The 21,738-nt window shown below is 44.4% G+C and overlaps 1 long non-coding RNA gene across 1 annotated transcript; it reads left to right on the top strand.

The window, feature by feature from the left end:
• The first annotated feature begins 731 nt into the window (after positions 1-731).
• LOC138664921 (uncharacterized) lies at positions 732-21,233 on the top strand. Its single transcript, XR_011318400.1, has 3 exons — positions 732-971; positions 4,863-4,957; positions 20,668-21,233. It is a non-coding gene; the product is annotated as an uncharacterized lncRNA (long non-coding RNA).
• Positions 21,234-21,738: the final 505 nt, after the last annotated feature.

The following is a 21,738-nucleotide window of genomic DNA, read 5'->3' as shown; positions in this document are numbered from 1 at the left end:
TAATGTTTGTAGCACTTCTTACTTGAGGGTATCATGTAGTGTCTAATCATGTTCTACTTACAATCTATGTGTTTTATTAATTATTGTGTATACTAACGAATTGTTGATTTTATTAAGAAGTTCTCCAAGCTTTTTTGATAGTATAATTTAATTGCTGATTTAGAACTAGTATTTTGTGCCCAAAATTATCGGATATATTTTTTCTCATATTGTAGCTTAAAGTTCTGTTCACACAACTTTTATTACAGGGTAACCAGTTTCATTTGGGCTCTGTTGGCCTGAAAACCCCTGAACTATCTCAGCTTAGTGGTCAAAGGGATTCATTATGATCATTACACAATGGATCCATCAAAATTGTCATGCTTTAATTCATGTAGGAAGCCATTATAATTTGTAAAGCGCTGCGGAATATGTTGGCGCTATATAAATAAATAAATATAATAAATACAAATTATTATTATTATTATTATGCCACTGAAGAGAATTACCATTATACTCTACAATACCAGACCATACAATTACCATAGTGTGCTCCAAATCTGTCCCTTGTTTTCATAATTGAATGGTGGATGCCATTAAAAATGGTATACCTGTGAGAGAACATACTTCATTATGTCTCTGTGTAGCCATCTTGTTTCATGGTGATGAGCAGAGGAGTTAGACACTTCTCATCATGCCCCTAAATTGACTAAGCCTTTGGTGGAAAGTTTCATTTGTTTGTGACACTATTTAAACTTTGACTGCATTATAAGAAACAAGAAGTCCTACTTAGGGCACCATGCTAAGGTTGTGTTGGATTGATTTCCTGAGATTTTGAAACATACTTTTCATATTTGGAGTTCAAAGGCATAGAAGAAAGTTGATTTCAATCACAAAAATCTGGCACCTAAACAGACACACATTGTACCATCCAGAATTCAAGGGAGAACGGACTCTCCAGTGAAATTGAACCCAAGAAGCTGCAGCATAAGGTAAGAAGCTTATTCTTACATTTTTGTTTTACTTTCGCTGTGAGTTAGGTCCTTCTCCATTCTGGGTGAGTTATATTGCATTGAATAGTGTGGTCCATTAACTAATGAAATACTTATGGCTTTTCAAATTGTGTGCATATGATTGGATTAGTGCGTAAGTCTGAAATATAGTTGTACTTGTACTTATCTAATCACTTCAAGAAAGGACGGAGTTCCGTGTTACTGCAAAGGCTGTCGGTGAGCTGGCTGTATTTTTTTCTATTTTTGTTAATGTTGTCTGCAGTGCACACTAGTTATTTACTGCAATGCGCCATAATTATTGAACAATTGAACCACATTTTAGCACTCAATACAAAGGAGGTTTCCTCTCCATTTTTCATATTGATTTGACTTCCGAAATGTCCAGAGAGAGACTGAAAAAGGCTGCATCTGGGTTTTCACATTGTCCGGAGGGAGCTGCGAAATCAATAGAGATGGTTGACATGATAAAACAATTAGAGAAGCTGACGGTACAGGAGACTAAAGTTTTGTAGGACCAAACCATACTTCAAAATTATGCTGCCAAGGACATTATTCCTAGAGGTATACGCATTAAAAAAGACCCACATCTATATATTCTTCAGAATTTACAGAAGAATTAATAAAATCCTAAGCACTTTTTCTGAACATTTAATGCCCCTGATTATTAAACATGAGGAGTCCAGACTATCCAATGTTCAGAAGGGAGTGGAGGATATTAAGCTCCTGTTAGGTAAATTCAAACATACACCCTATTTTGATGAGACAATGAAAAAGACGCAATAGGTGGCTCCATCATTGAAGGAAGACATTATCAGTTGTAAAAAATGGAAATTTTTGCATGACACAAATGATTATGAGTCAAATAAAGTATATGAGTGGGTCAGTGGGACAGGTCATCCCGTGCTCCCAGATTTATATTGAAATGTAGCCATGTCAATTTTATCCCCTTTGATTCAGATTTATCTGATACTAATTTTAGTAAATCTGATGTCACCTTCAGTGAATCCAGTCACACTGGAAGAACTAGATATTTCCGATCATCAAAAAACGCACAAGGCATGGTAAGCAGAATCATAGAAAACAATTTTGACATGACAAAACGCCGCAAGAAGAATTTTCTCAATTAAACCCGTTCAGTAATGTGCTCAATTTATCTTCCAGAATCTTTTGTGAAAATAATTTAAGAATATTATCTTATGGTTTAAATTATGTACCAGCTCAGAATTTTAATGTGTTCACAACCATTTTGGATGTGAATAAATTCATGCAGAATCTCACCATCAGGAAGCTTTTTTCATGTGATTACTCAGTACCATCCAGTGTTACCATGGAGGTGATAATTAATGAATGTCAAGAAATGAATTTTCAGGAACAAATGTTTTTGCTCACCTTACAAGAATTATTCACACATAGTGATCAGGTTGATGATACTATCAATCACTCTACCAGATAAAAAGTGAAGAATCTATTTTTTTATCCGCTTCAGTCGCGATCTGATTGCATGGATAAATTCCAGGAAATTATAGAACAAGAACTAAAAATCTTACACGATAACATTTGTAAAAATAATCATATTCCAAGGATTTTTTCACGCAAAGATTATGTTGAGTTACGGGAAATGCAGAAAATGTCAGCCATCACAATCAAGATGTCTGACAAAGGAGGAGTAGTTTTCATCATGAACTCTGAAGATTACAGAATGAAGATTATGGAACTACTATTCAATGACTTGACTTATGTGAAGCGCTCAAGGAATGCTACAATTAAATTCAAGAATCAACTAAATAAAGTTATTAATAATAGATTGACTTTGGGCGTACTAAATAAATAGCAAGCTGAATTCTTGGATGAATAGTTTCTGATCCTTCCCATATTACATGGACTCCTGAAAATTAATAAAGGAGATGGCATCCCTCCTATGAGACCGATAGTGTCGGGAATTGGTTCAGCAAATGAACACATGTGTGAGAGGCTTGATTCGTTGCTGCAGCCATTAGTCTACAGGATTGCGGGTTACATCAAGGACTCAAGGGACATTTTGAGAATGTTTTCCCCCCAAAATGTGGCTATCTAATTATTCATGGTTGAGTTGTGATATTTCACTCTACACTTGCATACCACATCCAGTTGCTATGCAAGCCCTCCAGTTTCACTTACAGAAACTTAATAATTACACTGAGGATTTCATTATCTACATTCTACAGGTTACAGACTTGTTCACTGTGCAGGTAGCCCATGTGTTCCTGTTTCCATAATTGTTCTCTTGTGTCTACAAGACTGGGGAGTTCCACCACTCCTCTTGGGCTATCTGCACAATAGCTGTTCTACCCTGTATGCACACATGGATTTTTCCTCTCTGAACCCTGTTCACACAGGTTATATACAGATGATCAGGTTTTTAAATACATCAGATAGGGATTGCATACATTAGTTAGGACTGCTCTGATAAGGGTATACCGTGAAGATTGGTAGAGCAGCTTAGTATACATTTTTTGCAAAAAACGTATCAACCAAATACCCTGTTTTTTACATCTTTTACTAGCACTTGCGGATTACTGCAACATTTTTTCAAACTGAGTGTTTTTGGTTTTACTATTCTCTTTTGTGTCTTCAGGTTTCTTGGTGGTGTGTGAACATGATCATACAGACTTGTTCACTGTGCAGGTAGCCCATGTGTTCCTGATTCTACAGGTTACGCATTTTTTAATAACACACAATTTTTTTCCTTTGATCAATAAGTTTTTTCTGCAGCATGCAGGTCCTGCATTGGGAGGAAAATTTTCCACGTCGCTTGCCAACCTTGTCATGGCGTTTTCAGAGATTTTTTTCTTGTTCTCCGCCAAGAACATTTTTTGCATCTTACATTGTCTGGTATGGAAGATACATTTAGTATCTCCTCATCATTTAGGGGGGTGATGTATCTGACATACCAGGCTTTATTTAATATCTTTTAATTCCAATGTGTTCAATCTCAGGTTCACCCACAGACATGACCCTACAAACATTTCCTTTGTGGATTTAAATTTATTTGGGGAATGCAATGCAATAATTTCAACTAAAACACATTCCAGGCCATGTAGTGGGAAAACCATACTTGATGCCACCTGCAGTCACCCAAAACACACAATCAGGTCCATTCCTGTGGGTGAGCTGATAAGAACAAGGACTTATACTGGAGAACAAAATCTTTCTACAGAATTTAGTCAGAGTTTAAAAAGATTATAAAGGAGAAACTATCCTAACTGGACTCTCAACAGGGCATTGCATATAATTCCCAGCAAAAATCGCGAGGAATTGATCTGTCACTCACAAAACAAACAAAATAATTAAGAATTTAAACAAAAACTGAATGTGTGTTTCCAATATAGTCCTCAATTCCATAGGATTAAATATTATTAATACATTTCTACCTATTTTATATGAAGATGCAACATTAGCATCGATTTTACAATCAGGGTACAGTGTGATTATGAGGAAGGAACCCACACTTGGGAACATAATTTCTCTCAGTGCATTTTTTTCTAAAAAACTCACAACCAACATGGTTAGATTGTACAGGTTTTTTTTCAGATGTGAAGGTACCAATTGCAGAACATGCAAACAAGCAACAAATAGTAAAATCTTTAGCAATAAAGACAATACAGCAAAATTCAATCTCAAACAATTTATAAATTGCAATTCATGTAATGTCATATATAGAATTGATTGTTCTATTTGTAATAAGGCTTATGTGGGTTGTACCTCTCGAAAATTAAAAACACGGATATCTGAACACTTTTATGACAAAACAAATACTGTCAGCACAAATCGTAATGTTTCATCTCCAACCATTCAAGAAATATATTTTCTTTTTGGGTATGTGCAATACAGCAGACTGCAAGTCGCTTTCGGGAGATATCAGATGGTGTCTTCTCACACGTGAATGTGAAGAAGAAAATGTAAGCACTACTGGAAGAGGTGCCCAGGTAGGTTCCCACACTGAGATATAATAGAAAAAACCTGGCACCAGGTGACCGAAACGTTAATAAAATCATCACAGAATTAAGTTGAGTGCCAGGTTTTTTCTCACACATGAAGCCTTCTGGATATATAATCTCAGCACACAAACTCCTAATGGTTTAAATAAGCACAGTGAAATCATGTTCGATTATTGAAATTGAAGTTCTATGTCAATGTACTGTATTTCAGTTTCTGTGTTTGTTTTATTAACTTATCTGCTAATTATTTTTATAAGTGATTTCTATATGTGTGCAATTAGGACTTTCGGGCATGTCACATGACATGTTCCAACAGGTTGACTGGTTATTTCACAATATAAAGCCGTGCAGTTCTTGTAGATATCAGCTGTGATAAAGATCAATCTGCGATCAAAACGAGTTGCTGTACCTTCCCTGCCATGAGTGTGGTTTAGAAGCTTTTTTTGTAGTCAAATTGAATAAATCTAGGATTTTATCAAAAGAGCTGGAACATCGCAAGGTTAGGACTCATTCTGGGATGATTCCTTGTGTTGCTGTTTCTTGTTGGGCTGTTGAGAAGGATCAACTGAAGGGGGTGTCCTGTAGTTCATTTACTGGCATTTGTGTTATGTAGGGTTTGAAAGTACCTTGGTGCCTACCTACACATAAGGAAAGTATGCCAGCACTGTGATACAAGCTTCTAGGGTGTTTACCTGAGGAGGGAAAGTATGGAAACTTGTTGGGTAGACAGAGACAGAAACCTCAAGGAAAGACAGCAAAGAGATTGACCAGTGAATGTAAAGGCCATAAGAGATTGTAAAATGAAGTTGAAAAAGGTGACTATACACCCACAGGGAAGTCTGAATGTGTCTCAGTTGTAACTGTCGATGAGAGACCAGTGTGGTTGGTTACAAAACAATGGTCTGAAGTCTGAAGTTGAGCAGTGAATGCAATAGAAACAGAAGCCAGCACTCGATGGTAAGCACAATGGCACAGAAAAGCTAAATGGCAAGAGGGTAACACATAAAAGCCTCCAGGCAACTGCATGCTTAGTTCTGCTCAGACAAGAAGTGGGGGAGTGAGAATAGTAACACCGGAGATAGAATGATAGCTGACTAAATTATTATTAAATTATTATTTGCATTAAATAAAGATGTGAGTTCCAGCTTTTTATTATTATTATTATTATTATTTATATAGCATCATTAATTCCATGGTGCTGTACATGAGAAAGGATTTACGTACAAAGTTATAGATATTGTTTACAGTACACAAATTTACAATGACAGACTGGTACAGAGGGGAGAGGACCCTGTCCTTGCGGACTTACATTCTATGGGATAACGGGGAAGAGACAGAAGGTTGGGGGTGCGGCAGATCAGGTGGTGGTGAGGCGGCAGCTTGGGTGGTGGTGAGGCGACAGAATGATTATTGCAGGCTGTAGGCTTTCCTGAAGAGATGGGTTTTCAGGTTCCATCTGAAGGATCCGGGGGTGGTGGATAATTGGATGTGATGAGGCGTGGAATTCCAGAGGATGGGGGATATTCGGGAGAAATCTTGGAGGCGGTTGTGTGAGGAACGAATAAGTGTGGAGGAGAGTAGGAGGTCTTGGGAGGAACAGAGATTACGTGACGGAAGATATTGGGAGATTAGTTCAGAGATATAGGGAGGGGATAGGTTGTGGATGGCTTTGTAGATCAGTGTGAGTAGTTTGAACTGGATTCGTTGGGTAATTGGAAGCGAGTGGAGGGATTTGCTGAGGGGAGAAGCAGGGGAGTAGCGAGGAGAGAGGTGGATTAGCCAGGCAGCAGAGTTGAGGACAGACTGGGGTGGTGCAAGAGAGTTAGCGGGGAGGCCACAGAGCATGGTGTTGCAGTAATCGAGGCGGCAGAGGATGAGGGCATGCACAAGAGTTTTGGTAGATTGTGAGCTGAGGAAGGGACGGATTCTGGCAATGTTTTTGAGTTGGAGATGACAGGAGGTGGCAAGAGTTTGGATATGTGGTTTGAAGAACAGGGCAGTGTCGAGAGTTACCCCGAGGCAGCAGATTTCAGGAGCGGGAAAGAGCGTGATGCCGTTTACCATAATAGATAGATCAGGTAAAGGGGATACGCGAGATGGGGAAAGATGATGAGTTCGGTTTTGTCTACATTAAGTTTTAGGAAGCGAGAGGTGAAGAAGGAGGATATGGCTGACAGACACTCCGGGATTCTGGACAGCAGAGAAGTGACATCTGGGCCAGAGAGGTAGATCTGAGTGTCGTCGTCCACATACAAGTGGTACTGGAAGCCATGGGACTTTATGAGTTGTCCTAGGCCAAGGGTATAGATGGAAAAAAGTAGGAGCCCTAGGACAGAGCCTTGAGGGATTCCAACAGAGAGAGGGCAGGATGAGGAGGTAGTGTGGGAGTGGGAAACGCTAAATGTGCAGTCGGAAATGTATGAGGCAATCCAGGACAGGGCAAGATCTTTGATGCTAAGGGAACAAAGAATCTGTAGCAGTAGGCAGTGATCGACTGTGTCGAAGGCAGAGGACAGGTCGAGAAGGATGAGAATGGAGAACTGTCTGTTAGCTTTGGCTGTAAGTAAGTCATTAGTAATTTTTGTCAGGGCAGTTTCGGTGGAGTGGTGGGGCGGAAGCCAGATTGGAGGTTGTCAAGGAGAGCGTTAGATGATTGGTGGGAGGAAAGTTGAGCATGGACATGCTGCTCAAGGAGTTTTGAAGCAAATGGGAGCAGTGATTTGGGGTGATAGCTGGGCATAGCAGTTGGGTCAAGGTTAGCTTTTTTGAGGATGGGTGTGATGGTAACATGTTTGAAGGCAGAGGGGAAGGTACCAGAAGATAGCGATAGGTTGAAGAGATGAGTTAGGGCTGATATGAGTGCATTAGTGAGGTTGGGGAGCAGGTAGGAAGGGATGGGGTCAAGTGCACAGGTGGTGAGGTGTGATTTGGAAAGGAGGTGAGTAAGCTCTCCTTCAGTGATGTTGGAGAGGGAGGTTATTAGGGAAGTGCAGAGGTCTGGTATATGGAGTGGTTGGAGTGGTGGAATAGTAAAGGTTTGCCTTGTTTGGTTGATCTTGTTTTTGAAGTAGGTGGCAAATTCCTCGGAAGAGATGAGGGGAGTTGGAGGTGGCAGTGGTGGGCGGAGGAGAGAGTTAAATGTGCTGAACAGTTGTTTTGGGTTGTAGGACAATGAAGATACAAAGTTTGTGAAGTAGGTCTGTTTAGCAGAGGTGAGGGCTAATCTGAAGGCAAGTGTAGCTTGTTTGAAAGCAGTGAAGTCACCTCCCAGGTGTGTTTTCTTCCAACGCCGCTCCGCGACCCTGGATGTTTGTCGAACTTTTGGTGAGGTTGTTTTGCCAGGGTTGCCTATTGATATGTCGCACTTTGCAATGCATGAGAGGGGCGACTGAGTCTATGGCTGATGTGAGGGTGCTTTTATAGAAAGCGGTGGGATTGTCTGTGTCATGGATTGAAGATATGGAGGACAGGGGTAGAAGAGAGTCTGAGAGTCTGTGGATGTCTAGGTGTGCGAGGTTTCTGTGAGGATGTGGTAATGGGTAATGGCTGGACATGGAGGGCGGGTGAGGAGGACAAGGATGAGAAGGTAAGTAAATGTGGTCAGATAGGGGGAAGGGAGAGGTTGTGAGATTAGATAAGGAGCAGAGGCGGGTAAAGATGAGGTCTAGTGTTTGTCCGTCTGTGTGGGTGGCTGTGGAGGACCACTGAGTGAGTCCAAAGGATGAAGTAAGGGCCAGGAGCTTGGAGGCTCCTGGCTGGCGGGTGTCAGTAGGGATATTAAAGTCACCTATGATGATGGTGGGGATGTCAGCAGAGAGAAAGTGAAGAAGCCAGGTGGAGAATTGGTCGATGAAGGCAGTGGCTGAGCCCGGTTGTCGGTATATGACAGCCATTTGGAGATTAGAGGGAGAGTAGATACGGACAGAGTGAACCTCGAAAGAAGGGAGGATAAGGGAAGGGGATTGGGTAGGGTTGAAGGAACAGTTTTTGGAAAGAAGGAAACCCACTCCTCCGCCATGTCTGTTGCCAGAGCGAGGAGTGTGGGTAAATTAGAGGCCACTGTAACTCATGCTGCAGGGGAGGCCGTGTCATAAGGTGCCAACCAGGTCTCAGTGCGGGCCAGGAAGGAAAGGTTGCGGGACGTAAAGAGATTGTGGATCATGTAGAGCTTGTTGCAGACGGAGTGGGCATTCCAAAGTGCCCCAGAGAGAGGAAGCAGGGAGGTGGGGGTCAGTGGCACAGATTTTAAGTGTGAGGGCTTATGTTTGGATTACTATTGCCCTTGGAGTATTTCTGCTGATTTTGCCTTCCTCTGTGTTTCAGTGAAAGTATGTGATTATAGGGGAATAGGTAGAGAAACCGCTGTAGGCGATAGTGTTGTATAAATGCTTTGATAATGGACTGGACGGCCTTAATCAGACAGAACCATCAGTATCTCCTCCCATTAATGGACCAGGAGGGTGGACATGCACAGCATGTAGAGTATAGAATCCTGGATGGAGAGACAGCCGAATGCTCCTATAATGTCAGTGCTGGCTAAAATGCATACAGTACCTGGAGGAGACAACACTTCACTGCCCCCACATCTATTGACATGTAGTGGGGAGGGAGATGAGAATAGTGCAGTAGGCATGGCTGACAGAGGGCACCTCCAAAAATCAACAATGATGGTGCAGAGGTGCCATCGACTAGTCCTCCTCAGACACAATGTACTGTCCCTACCCAAAAGGTGACCATGTGTACAAGTTTTGAGCCAAACTGATCAGTCAGCTAAGCTAAAACAGATTCCTAGCCCTGACAAGATGTTCACTTCTTGAGACAGCTTGAATATATACAAGTTACTGTATATATACATAGTAACATAGTTATTAAGGGTGAAGGAAGACTTTAAGTCCATCTAGTTCAACCCATAGCCTAACCTAACATGCCCTAACATGTTGATGCAGAGGAAGGCAAAAAAAACCCATGTGGCAAATAGTAAGCTCCACTTTGGGGAAAAATATTCCTTCCCGACTCCACATACGGCAATCAGACTAGTTCCCTGGATCAACACCCTATCAAGGAATCTAGTGTATATACCCTGTAACATTATACTTTTCAATAAAGGTATCCAATCCCCTCTTAAATTTAAGTAATGAATCACTCATTACAACATCATACGGCAGAGAGTTCCATAGTCTCACTGCTCTTACAGTAAAGAACCCGCGTTTGTTATTATGCCTAAACCTTCTTTCCTCCAGAAGTAGAGGATACCTATTGTGAATTCTGTGGCCAAGCTCCCTCCTGTGGTCGTGAGTGGTACTGCGGCTGGTTCTGTCTATAAGCTTCCTTTGGTGGATGAGAGTGGTACTGCGGCTTCTGAGTTTCCTTCCTCAGGTGATGAGGTTAAGTCGTTAGGTGCTGCTCTATTTAACTCCACCTGGTGCTTTGATCCTGGCCTCCAGTCAATGTTCTAGTATTGGTCTTGCTTCCTCCTGGATCGTTCCTGTGGCCTCTCTATCCTGCATAAGCTAAGTTCTGCTTGTGTTATTTTTGTTTGCTATATTTTCTGTCCAGCTTGCTATATTGGTTTTTCTTGCTTGCTGGAAGCTCTGAGACGCAGAGGGAGCACCTCCGTACCGTTAGTCGGTGCGGAGGGTCTTTTTGCCCCTCTGCGTGGTTGTTTGTAGGTTTTTGTGTTGACCGCAAAGCTATCTTTCCTATCCTCGGTCTATTCAGTAAGTCGGGCCTCACTTTGCTAAATCTATTTCATCTCTGTGTTTGTATTTCATCTTTACTCACAGTCATTATATGTGGGGGGCTGCCTTTTCCTTTGGGGAATTTCTCTGAGGCAAGGTAGGCTTATTTTTCTATCTTCAGGGCTAGTTAGGTCTCAGGCTGTGCCGAGTTGCATAGGGAGCGTTAGGCGCAATCCACGGCTACCTCTAGTGTGGTGTGTTAGGATTAGGGATTGCGGTCAGCAGAGTTTCCACGTCTCAGAGCTCGTCCTATGTTTTTGGTAAATGTCAGGTCACCTTGTGTGCTCTGAACTTCAAGGTCCATTGTGGTTCTGAATTACCTGTTCATAACAGTACTGGAGGCCCAAAGTACTAATGCTTCTCAATAGAGGGAAAAGAGAAGTTCTGAGACCATTTTTTTTTCTTTGCACTGTGTTCTGTCTTTCTTTTCCCCTTTACATCAGGGTGGTTCAGAACACAGGTGTGGACATGGACATTCAGGGTCTGTCTTCTTTGATGGATAATCTCACTATAAGAGTACAGAACATTCAAGATTTAGTGGTTCAGAATCCTATGTTAGAACCTAAAATTCCTATTCCTGAGTTATTTTCTGGAGATAGAGCTAAGTTTTTGAATTTTAAAAATAATTGTAAACTGTTTCTGGCTTTGAAACCCCGCTCCTCTGGTGACCCAGTTCAACAAGTTAAAATCATTATTTCTTTATTACGTGGCGACCCTCAAGACTGGGCATTTTCCCTTGCGCCAGGAGATCCTGCATTATGTAATATTGATGCGTTTTTTCTGGCGCTCGGATTGCTGTACGACGAACCTAATTCAGTGGATCAGGCAGAGAAAAATTTGCTGGCTCTGTGTCAGGGTCAGGATGAGATAGAGATTTATTGTCAGAAGTTTAGAAAGTGGTCCGTGCTCACTCAATGGAATGAATGTGCGCTGGCAGCTATTTTCAGAAAGGGTCTCTCTGAAGCCCTTAAGGATGTCATGGTGGGATTTCATATGCCTGCTGGTCTGAATGAGTCTATGTCTTTGGCCATTCAGATCGGTCGACGCTTGCGCGAGCGTAAATCTGTGCACCATTTGGCAGTATTATCTGAGCATAAACCTGAGCCTATGAAGTGCAATAGGACTTTGACCAGAGCTGAAAGGCAAGAACACAGACGTCAGAATGGGCTGTGTTTCTACTGTGGTGATTCCACTCATGCTATCTCCGATTGTCCTAAGCGCACTAAGCGGTTCGCTAGGTCTGCCACCATTGGTACGGTACAGTCGAAATTTCTTTTGTCCGTTACTTTGATCTGCTCTTTGTCTTCCTATTCTGTCATGGCATTTGTGGATTCAGGCGCTGCCCTGAATTTGACGGACTTGGAGTTTGCTAGGCGCTGTGGGTTTGTCTTGGAGCCCTTGCAGTGTCCTATTCCATTGAGAGGAATTGATGCTACGCCTTTGGCCAAGAATAAGCCTCAGTATTGGACCCAGCTGACCATGTGCATGGCTCCTGCGCACCAGGAGGATATTTGCTTCCTGGTGTTGCATAATCTGCATGATGTGGTCGTGTTGGGGTTGCCATGGCTACAAGTCCATAACCCAGTATTAGATTGGAAATCAATGTCTGTGTCCAGCTGGGGTTGTCAGGGGGTACATGGTGATGTTCCATTTCTGTCTATCTCATCATCTACCCCTTCTGAGGTCGCAGAGTTCTTGTCTGATTACCGGGATGTATTCGATGAGCCCAAGTCCAATGCCCTACCTCCGCATAGGGATTGTGATTGTGCTATCGATTTCATTCCTGGTAGTAAGTTTCCTAAGGGTCGACTGTTTAATTTATCTGTACCTGAGCACGCCACTATGCGGAGTTACGTGAAGGAGTCTTTGGAGAAGGGTCATATTCGCCCGTCATCGTCGCCATTGGGAGCGGGTTTCTTTTTTGTGGCCAAGAAGGATGGTTCGCTGAGACCCTGTATTGATTACCGCCTTCTAAATAAAATTACAGTCAAATTTCAGTACCCCTTGCCGCTGCTGTCTGATTTGTTTGCTCGGATTAAGGGGGCTGATTGGTTCACCAAGATAGATCTTCGTGGTGCATATAATCTTGTGCGTATCAAACGGGGCGATGAATGGAAAACAGCATTTATTACGCCCGAAGGCCATTTTGAGTACCTGGTTATGCCATTCGGACTTTCTAATGCTCCATCAGTGTTTCAGTCCTTTATGCATGACATCTTCTGAGAGTACCTGGATAAATTCCTGATTGTATACTTGGATGATATTTTGGTCTTCTCGGATGATTGGGAGTCTCATGTGAAGCAGGTCAGAATGGTGTTCCAGGTCCTGCGTGCTAATTCTTTGTTTGTGAAGGGGTCAAAGTGTCTCTTTGGTGTTCAGAAGATTTCATTTTTGGGGTTCATTTTTTCTCCTTCTACTATCGAGATGGACCCTGTTAAAGTTCAGGCCATTTATGATTGGACTCAGCCAACATCTCTGAAGAGTCTGCAGAAGTTCCTGGGCTTTGCTAATTTTTATCGTCGCTTCATCGCTAATTTTTCTAGCATTGCTAGAAAACGGTTTAACCAAACCGTTAACGGTTTGACTGATTTAACCAAGAAGGGTGCTGATGTGGTCAATTGGTCTTCTGCTGCTGTGGAAGCTTTTCAGGAGTTGAAGCGTCGTTTTTCTTCTGCCCTTGTGTTGTGCCAACCAGATGTTTCGCTTGCGTTCCAGGTCGAGGTTGATGCTTCCGAAATTGGAGCAGGGGCTGTTTTGTCGCAGAGAAGTTCTGATTGCTCGGTGATGAAACCATGCGCCTTCTTTTCCAGGAAATTTTCGCCTGCTGAGCGAAATTATGATGTTGGCAATCGAGAGTTGCTAGCCATGAAGTGGGCATTCGAGGAGTGGCGTCATTGGCTTGAAGGAGCTAAGCATCGCGTGGTGGTCTTGACTGATCACAAAAACTTGACTTATCTCGAGTCTGCCAAACGGTTGAATCCTAGACAGGCTCGTTGGTCGCTGTTTTTCTCCCGTTTTGACTTTGTGGTTTCGTACCTTCCGGGCTCTAAAAATTTGAAGGCGGATGCCCTGTCTAGGAGTTTTGTGCCCGATTCTCCGGGTTTGTCTGAGCCGACGGGTATTCTCAAAGAGGGGGTAATTTTGTCTGCCATCTCCCCTGATTTGCGGTGGGTGCTGCAAAAATTTCAGGCTAATAGACCTGACCGTTGCCCAGCGGAGAAACTGTTTGTCCCTGATAGGTGGACGAATAAAGTTATCTCTGAGGTTCATTGTTCGGTGTTGGCTGGTCATCCTGGAATCTTTGGTACCAGAGATTTGGTGGCTAGATCCTTTTGGTGGCCATCTTTGTCGCGGGATGTGCGTTCTTTTGTGCAGTCCTGTGGGACTTGTGCTCGGGCTAAGCCCTGCTGTTCTCGTGCCAGTGGGTTGCTTTTGCCCTTGCCGGTCCCGAAGAGGCCTTGGACGCATATCTCTATGGATTTTATTTCGGATCTCCCCGTCTCTCAAAGAATGTCGGTCATTTGGGTGGTTTGTGATCGCTTCTCTAAGATCCCGTGTGGTACCCCACTGCTAACCGCGACCCAGTCCGAGTGTGCTCTATTAATAACCACTCTTTGTTTCCTATCCCTGAGCCAGCTCTTAACCCACTTACACATATTTTCCCCTATCCTTATTATTCTCATTTTATGTATCAACCTTTTGTGTGGCACCGTATCAAAAGCTTTTGAAAAGTCCATATACACTACGTCCACTGGGTTCCCTTGGTCCAGTTCGGAACTTACCTCTTCATAAAAGCTGATCAGATTAGTCTGACATGAACGGTCCCTAGTAGACCCGTGATGATACTGGGTCATGAGGTTATTCCTCTTCAGATACTCCAGTATAGCATCCCTTAGAATGCCCTCCAGGATTTTACCCACAGTAGAGGTTAAGCTTACTGGCCTATAATTTCCTAGTTCAGTTTTTGTCCCCTTTTTGAATATTGGCACCACGTTTGCTATACGCCAGTCCTGTGGTACAGACCCTGTTATTATGGAGTCTTTAAAGATTAAAAATAATGGTCTATCAATGACTGTACTCAATTCCTGCAGTACTCGGGGGTGTATCCCATCTAGGCCTGGAGATTTGCCAATTTTAGTGATTTTTACACGCCAACGTACTTCTTGCTGGGTTAATCAAGGGACATTTAATGGGGAATTGTTATCACTAGTCATTTTGTCTGCCATGGGATTTTCTTGTGTAAATACTGAAGAAAAAAAGTCATTTAGCATATTGGCTTTTTCCTCATCCTCATCCACCATTTCACCCAGACTATTTTTAAGGGGGCCAACACTATCATTTTTTAGTTTCTTACTATTTACGTAGTCTACTATATAATTGTCTAAGGGTCACTTCCGTCTTTCTGTCCTTCTGTCTGTCTGTCACGGATATTCATTGGTCGCGGCCTCTGTCTGTCAAGGAAATCCAAGTCGTTGATTGGTCACGGAAAAAAAGCCACGACCAATCAGCGACGGGCACAGTCCGGAAGAAAATGGCCGCTCCTTACTCCCGCAGTCACTGCCAGGCGCCCGCATACTCACCTTCGGTCACCGCTAACACAGGGTTAATGCCGACGGTAATGGACCGTGTTATGCCGCGGGTAACACACTCCGTTACTACCGCTATTAACCCTGTGTGTCCCCAACTTTTTACTATTGATGCTGCCTATGCGGCATGAATAGTAAAAAATCTAATGTTAAAAATAATAAAAAACAAAAAACCTGCTATACTCACCCTCCGTTGTCTGCACAGCCGGCCGCCATCTTCCGTTCCCAGTGATGCATTGCGAAATTACCCAGAAAACTTAGCGGCCTCGCGAGACCGCTAAGTCATCTGGGTAATTTCGCAATGCATCCTGGGAACGGAAGATGGCGGCGGCCGCGTGCTCATCGCCTGCGCCAGATCCGAAGGTGAGTATGTTAGAACTACAATGGGCCCTCAGATCCGAAGGTGAGTATGTTTATTTTTTATTTTTTAACCTGTGACATACGTGGCTTGGCAATATACTACGTAGCTGGGCAATATACTACGTGACTGGGCAATATACTATGTTGCTGGGCAATATACTACGTCACTGGGAAATATACTACGTCGCTGTGCAATATACTACGTGGCTGTGCAATATACTACGTGGCTCTGTGCTGTATACTACGTCGCTGTGCAATATACTATGTAGCTGAGCAATATACTATGTCACTGGGCACTATACTATGTGACTGGGCAATATACTACGTGGCTGGGCAATATACTACGTCACTGGGCAATATACTACGTGGCTGGGCAATATACTACGTGACTGGGCAATATACTACGTGGCCGGGCAATATACTATGTGGCTGGGCAATATACTATGTGGCTGGGCAATATACTATGTGGCTGGGCAATATACTATGTGGCTGGGCAATATACTATGTGGCTGGGAAATATACTACATAGCTGGGCAATATACTACGTGACTGGGCAATATACTACCTGGCTGGGCAATATACTACGTCACTGGGCAATATACTACGTGGCTGGGCAATATGCTACGTGACTGGGCAATATACTACGTGACTAGGTAATATACTAAGTGACTAGGCAATATACTACGTGGCTGGGCAATATACTACGTGGCTGGGCAATATACTACATGGACATGCATATTCTAGAATACCCGATGCATTAGAATCAGGCCACCATCTAGTTAAAGAATATTTTGGGATTATTTTTACTCTCTCTGGCAATGAGTCTTTCTGTCTCAATCTTTGCTGCCTTGATTTGCTTTTTACAGAATTTTTTTTTTTTTAATTTATTTAATGCCTCATCACTACCTACTTCCTTTAATTCTCTAAATGCTTTCTTTTTGTCATTTATTGCGCCCCTTACAGCTCTATTTAGCCATATTGGTTTCCTCCTATTTCTAGCATGTTTATTCCCATACGGTATATACTGTGCACAGGTCCTATCCAGCAGTGGCGTATCCAGGGGGGGGCAGCCGGGGCATGTGCCCCGGGCGCAGCCGACAGGAGGGCGCCAGCGGGCCGCCTGATGATGCGGCGGTCCAAGGAGGCTCGGGTGGGACTGCACTTGTCCCGCAGCTGAGCAGAGCCCCTGCACCGCAGAGAGCCGCACACCACAGCTATTGCTTGTGCAGCTCTGTGCTCACAGGACCTGTGATGAGGTCACGGGGGGGAGGAGTCAGGAGTCACATGATGAAGGGCTTCTGTGCAGTGCAGGACTCTGCTGATTGTCATGGTGCTCGGTGCTGGACGAGGGTAAGGGTCAGGAGTGGTTTGTGTGGATGTAGCAGAGCCATGTGTGTACTAGGTGTACAGAGCGGAAGCCGTGTCTGCAAGGTGTACGGAGCGGAGCCGTGTCTGTGTACAGAGCGGAGCCGTGTGTGTACGGAGCGGAGCCGTGTGTGTGTACGGAGCGGAGTTGTGTGTGTGTGTACGGAGCGGAGCCATGTGTGTACGGAGCGGAGCCGTGTGTGTTTACGGAGCGGAGCCGTGTGTGTGTACGGAGCGGAGCCGTGTGTGTGTATGGAGCGGAGCCATGTGTGTACGGAGCGGGGCCATGTGTGTACGGAGCGGGGCCATGTGTGTACGGAGCAGAGCTGTGTGTGTGTACGGAGCAGAGCCGTGTGTGTGTGTACGGAGCGGAGCCATGTGTGTACGGAGCGGAGCCATGTGTGTACGGAGCGGAGCCCTATGTGTACGGAGCAGAGCTGTGTGTGTGTACGGAGCGGAGCCGTGTGTGTGTGTGTACGGAGCGGAGCCGTGTGTGTACAGAGCGGAGCCGTGTGTGTGTGTACGGAGCGGAGCCGTGTGTGTGTGTACGGAGCGGAGCCGTGTGTGTGTGTACGGAGCGGAGCCGTGTGTGTGTGTGTACGGAGCGGAGCCGTGTGTGTGTGTACGGAGCGGAGCCGTGTGTGTGTGTACGAGGTGTACAGAGCTGAACTGCGTGTGTGCAAGGTGTACATAGCGGAGCCGTGTGTGTACGAGGTGTACATAGCGGAGTCGTGTGTGTACGAGGTGTACGGAGCGGAGCCGTGTGTGCAAGGTGTACGGAGCTGAGCCGTGTGTATACGAGGTGTATGGAGTGGAGCCACGTGTGTACGGAGCGGAGCCGTGTGTGCAAGGTGTACGGAGCTCAGCCACGTGTGTAGGAGTAACTAGGTGTGGCCATTACATTACTGTACTCAGTGTGTGTGTGTGTTTGTGCGTGCATGCGTAGCGCTGCGGGTGAATGTGCAGAGACGTAAATGGTTTTGTGTGTGTACGGAGAGGAGAGGCGAGGGCAATGATGGGACTGACGGGGAGAGGGCAATAATTGGGATGGAGGGGGAGGAGGAAATGATGGATGTGGTGGAATGGGCAATAATGAGGGGGGGAAGAAATGATGGAGGTAGTAGAATGGACAAGGATGGTGGTGGTGGAAAGCACACTGATGATATTGGAGGGGGAGAAAATGATGGAGGTGGTGGAATGGGCAAGTATGGTGATGGTGGAAAGGACAATGATGATGGTGGTGGAAAGGGCAAAGATGGAGATGGTGGGGGAAAAGAAAATGATGGATATGGTAGAAAAGGCAAAGGAGGAAATGATGGAGGTGGTGGAATGGGAAATTATGGGGTGGTGGGGGAGAAAGCAATTATAGTGGTGGTGGAGAAAGTAAAGATGGAGGTGGTGAAGAGAGCAATGATGGGGTGGGGTAGAGGAAAATAATGGGCATATATGAGGAAACAGTTCAGGAGAATGGGGGGCATATCTGAGGAAACAGTATGGGGGATGGGTGCAGACAGTATGAGGAGCGAACGGGGGAATGTATGTGGACACAGTATGAGTAGCAATGTGAAAAATGTATGTGGACAGAGTACGGGGAGTGAGGGTGATGGGATGTGTGCAGACACAATATAGGGAGTCAGGTGAGCAGGCAGTATAGAAAGCGAGGGGGTAAATATATGAGGAGACAGTTTGGTGAACAGGAGGGATGTGAGAGGAGACAGTATGAGGAGGGAAGGGAATAGTGTGAGGAGACAGTATGCGGGAGAAAAGTGAGTGAGCACAGAATAGAAACTGAGCAGTAGGGGTGTAGAATGAGGGGACAGTGTAAGGGCACAGCCAGCAGAGGACGGTATACCAAGGAGGGGGGAGTGTAATCAGAGTACAGTACAAATACTGGGCCCTATAGAGGGGGACACAGTGTGAGAGGACAGTGTGAAGAGGGGACCGGTATGGAAAGGAGAGGTTAGAGTGAAGAGTATGTACCATAAGAGGGACAGTGTGGGGGTCATATTTTGGGCAGACAATATAGTGAGGGGCAATTTTTTATTCAGGAGCATTATAATGACACTTGTATCTTTAAGGGCGTCATGTGGAGATTTTCTGCAAAAGAGCGGACAAGATGGAAGTCTGCAGAGACGGCTGTGGATGAGAAAACTCATCATGGGGTCTGGACAAGATGAAGAAAAGAAGTAGAACGACTCCAGAGATGACGACATCTATAAGGTACCTGGATGTAAATGTTATTTGTGTGTTGTGAATTCTGTGGCAGAGCTCCCTCCTGTGGTCACAAGTGGTACTGCGGCTTCTGAGTTTCCTTCCTCAGGTGATGTGGTGAAGTCGTAAGGTGTTGCTCTATTTAACTCCACCTAGTGCTTTGCTCCTGGCCTCCAGTCAATGTTCTAGTGTTGGTCTTGCTTCCTCCTGGATCTTTCCTGTGGCCTGTCTGCTCAGCATAAGCTAAGTCTGCTTGTGTTTATTTTGTTGCTATATTTTCTGTCCAGCTTGCTTTTTGGGTTTTGCTTGCTTGCTGGAAGCTCTGAGACGCAGAGGGAGCACCTCCGTACCGTTAGTCGGTGCGGAGGGTCTTTTTGCCCCTCTGCGTGGTTGTTTGCAGGTTTTTGTGTTGACCGCAAAGCTATCTTTCCTGTCCTCGATCTATTCAGTAAGTCGGGCCTCACTTTGCTAAACCTATTTCATCTCTGTGTTTGTATTTTCATCTTACTCACAGTCATTATATGTGGGGGGCTGCCTTTTCCTTTGGGGAATTTCTCTGAGGCAAGGTAGGCTTATTTTTCTACCTTCAGGGCTAGCTAGTTTCTCAGGCTGTGCCCGAGGCGCCTAGGTCTGTCAGGAGCGCTCCACGGCTACCTTTAGTGTGGTATTATAGGATTAGGGATTGCGGTCAGCAGAGTTCCCACGTCTCAGAGCTCGTCCTATGTTTTGTGGGTTTTGTCAGGTCACTTGTGTGCTCTGAACTTCAAGGTCCATTGTGGTTCTGAATTACCTAATCATAACATTGTGATACTGACTAACTCATGTTTTTATTTATGTTAGGAGCATTAAAGGGGTTGTCCAGGTTTGTAATGAGTCTGCAGTCATTCTTTGTGACTGCAGACTTCTGAATTCTCACAGTGCGCCCTGCACGCTGTCAGGATTCTCTCGTGCTGGTGATTTACATACATGCGGTCACGTGCTGACTAGACATGTGTGGCCTCACTCAATGAAAATGAACTGAGCGAGGCCGGCACGTCTAGTCGGAATGTGGTCAGAAGTATACTAATCACATGCTTTTGCTGACATGACCGTCCACCGGCAAGGGAGAATCCTAAAAGAATTCAGAAGCTGCGATGTCAGGATTCAGCTCTGCAGGTTCCAGTAGTCGTCACATGGACACTTCACTCATATGCGACTTTCAGACTTGTGGTCCTGTGACAACGAGCTTCTCTTCTGCTTCTCTCAGTTTTTCACTGAATATTGAGAGCATTAGGGAGAGGAGCTCGTGGGTACATGACTAAGTGTGAAAATCACATATGTCCTGGGGGGGGCGCCGAAATGAATTCTTGCCCCGGGTGCCAGAAACCCTAGATACGCCTCTGCTATCCAGGATGCTAATAAATGTCTCCCATTTTCTTTGTGTATTTTTATGTCTCAGGATATCGTCCCAGTTAATTGCACCAAGATCCTCTCTCATCCGTTGGAAATTTGCCCTCCTGAAGTTTAGTGTCCTTGTAACCCCTCTACTACACATCTTATTAAAGGATACATGAAAACTTATTATTTTGTGATCACTATTCCCCAAGTGACCCCCAACCCTTATATTTGACATGCGGTCTGGCCTGTTGGTCTAGCAGTGCCCCCCTTCTTGTTGGGTCCTGAAACAGTTGTGAATGGTAATTGTCTCTCATAGTTGTCAAAAACCGATTACCTTTGCTGGAACTGCAGGTTTCTGTTCCCCAATCTAATTCAGGGTAGTTGAAATTCCCCATAATAATGACTTCCCCTTGAGTCGCAGCATCATCTATTTGCTCTACGAGGATATTCTCCATTGCTTCCATTACTTTTGGAGATTTATAACAAACCCCTATCAGTAATTTATTATTTTTCTCCCTCCCCTTATCTCCACCCACAGGGACATACATTTTCATTAGATTCACCTATATTATCACGCCGGACGGGTTTTAAGGACGATTTTACATATAAGCACACCCCTCCCCCATCCATTCAGTCTATTCTGAACAGACTATAACCCTGCAAGTTAACAGCCCAGACATGGCTCTCATCCAGCCATGTTTCAGATATCCCCACCATGTCATAATTATGCTCCAACAACATTAATTCTAATTTGTCCATTTTGTTGGCGAGGCTTCTGGCATTAGCATACATGCAGTTGATGTTCCTCTCTGTACCTCTATTCTTTCTTAAATTATTAACTGTTCTAACCCCACCTCTATGCCACCGCCACCCCCATCTTCCTTATTTGTGCCCAGGTCTCTATCTGCACTATCTTCCCCTCCTAAAAAATGAATACCCTCCCAATTCCCTAGTTTAAACACTCCTCCAACCTTCTAGCCATTTTCTCCCCCAGCACAGCTGCACCTTCCCCATTGAGATGCAGCCCGTCCCTAGTGTAGAGCCTGTAGCCAACTGAGAAGTCGGCCCAGTTCTGCAGGAACCCAAACCCCTCCTTCCTACACCAATTCTTGAGCCACTTAATAACCTCCCT

The sequence above is a fragment of the Ranitomeya imitator genome, chromosome 2 (assembly GCF_032444005.1).
Source record: "Ranitomeya imitator isolate aRanImi1 chromosome 2, aRanImi1.pri, whole genome shotgun sequence".
Lineage (NCBI taxonomy): Eukaryota > Metazoa > Chordata > Amphibia > Anura > Dendrobatidae > Ranitomeya > Ranitomeya imitator.
Note: the sequence above shows the minus strand (reverse complement) of the source record. Positions and strands in the feature narration are given on the sequence as shown.